Genomic DNA, 3,326 nt, shown 5'->3' with positions numbered 1-3,326 from the left:
GTTAAGACGCTCAACCAGAGGGGCCTCGCAGAGGGACGAGTTCACGACAGGGCAAGCTGAGGGAGGAGGAGTGATTTCCAGACACCCCCATTAAGCTCATCTTCCCCGTCCCTCCTCCCTCTGCACCGCAGAAGCTCTGGGTGCTCAGGCACGTTCTCCACGCTCCCAGGACTTATTAACACCTGAGGGCCTGGGCCCGGCTGGCCAGAAGGGCCTCCCACTGACACGTCCACGCCACCTCCGACGGGACTGGGCTTTGCAAACCAACCACAGGGTTGGTAACCCTGTCTGCTGTTTCTTCTTTTTCCTTTTTCATAAACTGAGACCCACAAAATACGGAAGTGGTGTGGGCTTCTCTCTGATGGCGAGAGGCCCTGCCAGCATCTGCTTTTCGGCTGGGAGAGTCGCCCGCTTCCCACTCTGCTGGGCCGCTTCCCACTCTGCGGCCGCTCTCGGGCTCCCGCTGTCAGCCCTCCCATGGGGTTGGAGGTGGGACCTGTGGAAAGGTGACATCCTGGGCTGGGTTCCTCTGGAAGCCGACCAGGGACAAAGATTCCAGTGCAACAGGGGACTGACTTCGTCTGGGGACTGACTTCGTGGAGGAAAACAGAAAAGTTCATTTGGGAAGTGGTCCCTGCCCGCCCCAGTGAGAAACGAGGAAATGAGGAAGGAAGGGGAGGGAGCCTCCCCAGGTTTGTTAACTAGCAGGTTACCTCCGTGAGCAACTGACGCGCAAAGCTTTGGGGGCTTCTGGAAGATTCCAAGGCACATAGACACGCCTCGGATTTTCCCGGCATGAAGGGTGAGCGCCGTCCTTGTAGCTGACCCCGGCTCCAGGGACGGCTCCCTGCACTCTGGCCTGCTCTGGCGAGGTCTGCGCGCCGGAGAATGTTCTCAGGTGGAGTCCTGGGTACGCTGAGCAGGAACCCCCAAATCTCAGTGGCACCTGCTCCCCGTCCATTTCCAGTTTCAGGGGGGCTCTGGTCTCTGCAGGCCCTCTCACACTGGCTTACGAGCAGCCACCATCTTGACCACTGCTGATGACCTAGCCAGAGGGAAAGGAAGCTGTTCTAGAGAGTTCTGAACTGGCCACTAAATGCTCCAGCCGGAAGTGACACGTGTCTCTTCCATTCACAACATATTGGCCCGAGTTACGCACAGGGCCCAACACGACAGCACGCGGGACAGGAAGAAGCTCCTTCGCCCCCACCTGAGCCTGGTGGCAGAGAGCTTCAGGTATTCAGCGCATGGTGTTAAATATGACTCTCCAGCAGCTCCAGTGTTTACAGGATAAAGCTCAGAACATGGCCACATCATACAGATGACTTTCTTTCTTCTTTTTTTTTTTTGAGACAGAGTCTCACTTTGTTGCCCAGGCTAGAGTGAGTGCCGTGGCGTCAGCCTAGCTCACAGCAACCTCAAACTCCTGGGCTCAAGGGATCCTCCTGCCTCAGCCTCCCGAGTAGCTGGGACTACAGGCATGTGCCACCATGCCCGGCTAATTTTTTCTATATATTTTTAGTTGGCCAATTAATTTCTTTCTATTTATAGTAGAGACGGGGTTTCGCTCTTGCTCAGACTGGTTTCGAACTCCTGAACTAGAGCAATCCACCCGCCTCGGCCTCCCAGAGTGCGAGGATTACAGGCGTGAGCCACCGCGCCTGGCCTACAGATGACTTTCTGAGACCTATTTCCTTCCAATTTCCAATCTTAAAAAAACCGGGCCAGGCGTGGTGTCTCACATCTGTAATCCTAGCACTCTGGGAGGCCGACGTGGGAGGATCACTCAAGGTCAACAGTTAGAAACCAGCCTGAGTAAGAGTGAGACCCTGTCCCTACTGTAAATAGAAAGAAATTAATTGGCCAACTAAAAACATATATAGAAAAATTAGGCCGGGTGTCGTGGCTCACGCCTATACTCCTAGCACTCTGGGAGAGCGAGGAGGGCGGATCGCTCAAGGTCAGGAGTTCAAAACCAGCCTGAGCAAGAGCGAGACCCCGTCTCTACTATAAATAGAAATTAATTGGCCAACTAATATATATAGAAAAAATCAGCTGGGCATGGTGGCGCATGCCTGTAGTCCCAGCTACTTGAGAGGCTGAGGCAGGAGGATTGCTTGAGCCCAGGAGTTTGAGGTTGCTGTGAGCTAGGCTGACGCCACGGCACTCACTCTAGCTTGGGCAACAAAGCGAGACTCTGTCTCAAAGGAAAAAGGAAAAAAGAAAAAGCGGAGTAGAGCTGGTGCTTGGAACTGGACAGGAGGGTGATGAGGGGACTGCTGGGACTGGGCCTGGTCGCTGACGGCCCCGCAGACGGCCTGGCGTTGGCTTGTGACTCTGCCACTGGATGGATGTTTACAGGAGCCCAGAGTTTGCCTCTCTCTGCTTCACCCCAATGCACCTGCTTCCAGACTTAACCTCGGGAGGGGACACTTCAAACCGCTCCAGCTCTGTCGGATGTCAGTTGAGCCTCCAGCCCCGCTGGGGTTAGCCGGAGGCTGGTCTTAGATGCAGGCACGTTCAGGGAGTGACTCAGAAGCAGCAGCGGAGGAAGCTGTGGGGGCTGAGGGTAGGGTTTGGCTGCTTCCTTTCGGGTTGCTTTGTCTTCATCAAGTTGGCAAAACCGACATGGCGCTGGGGAGCACCATGTTGCTCCCCTGGCCAGAAATGCTTTTCTGAAAATGCAGAGTGGTGCAAATACTTGATTTTGATAAACCTATAAAAGCAATACTTAGGAAGTTGACTTTTTTTGATTAAAAAGTACAACTCAAAAAAAAAAAAAATCAGAAGGACTGGCCACGTTGGGCCCATTTCCTGCCTTGCAACTCCTGGTTGAACTGAAAAGTGACCGCCTGTTGTAGAGAGTCACACCCTCCTCTCGGCGCCCATGTGGCCCAGAGCAGTCAGGGACTGTGTGTCCATGTGTCTTTTATTTTTAAGACAGAGTCTGACTCTGTTGCCAGGGCTAGAGTGCTCTGGCATCATCCTAGCTCACAGCAGCCTCCAACTCCTGGGCTCAAGCAATTCTCCTGCCTCGGCCTCCCAGACTGCTACGATTACAGGCATGCGCCACCGCACCCAGCCCAGGACCATGTGCTTTAGTCCATTAAAACCTTCTTACCACCCTCCTGCACACCTCCACTACTGCCCCCACACTGTCTCCAGGCTGCTTGCACGCGTCCTGGAAACTGTCCCTGTACTTCCCTGTCTGTCTAGAACACTCTGTCTGCAGAGCTCCCGGAGGCTCCCACACTCTGGCTTGGTGCACACGAACATCCTTGGAAGCTGAGTGTTAAGGGCGTTGGAGCCACAGGATGGAGGGTCAG

This window comes from Microcebus murinus, chromosome 16 (genome assembly GCF_040939455.1).
Source record: "Microcebus murinus isolate Inina chromosome 16, M.murinus_Inina_mat1.0, whole genome shotgun sequence".
NCBI classification, from domain to species: domain Eukaryota; kingdom Metazoa; phylum Chordata; class Mammalia; order Primates; family Cheirogaleidae; genus Microcebus; species Microcebus murinus.
The sequence above is the reverse complement of the archived record's forward strand: the minus strand, read 5'-3'. Positions refer to the sequence as shown.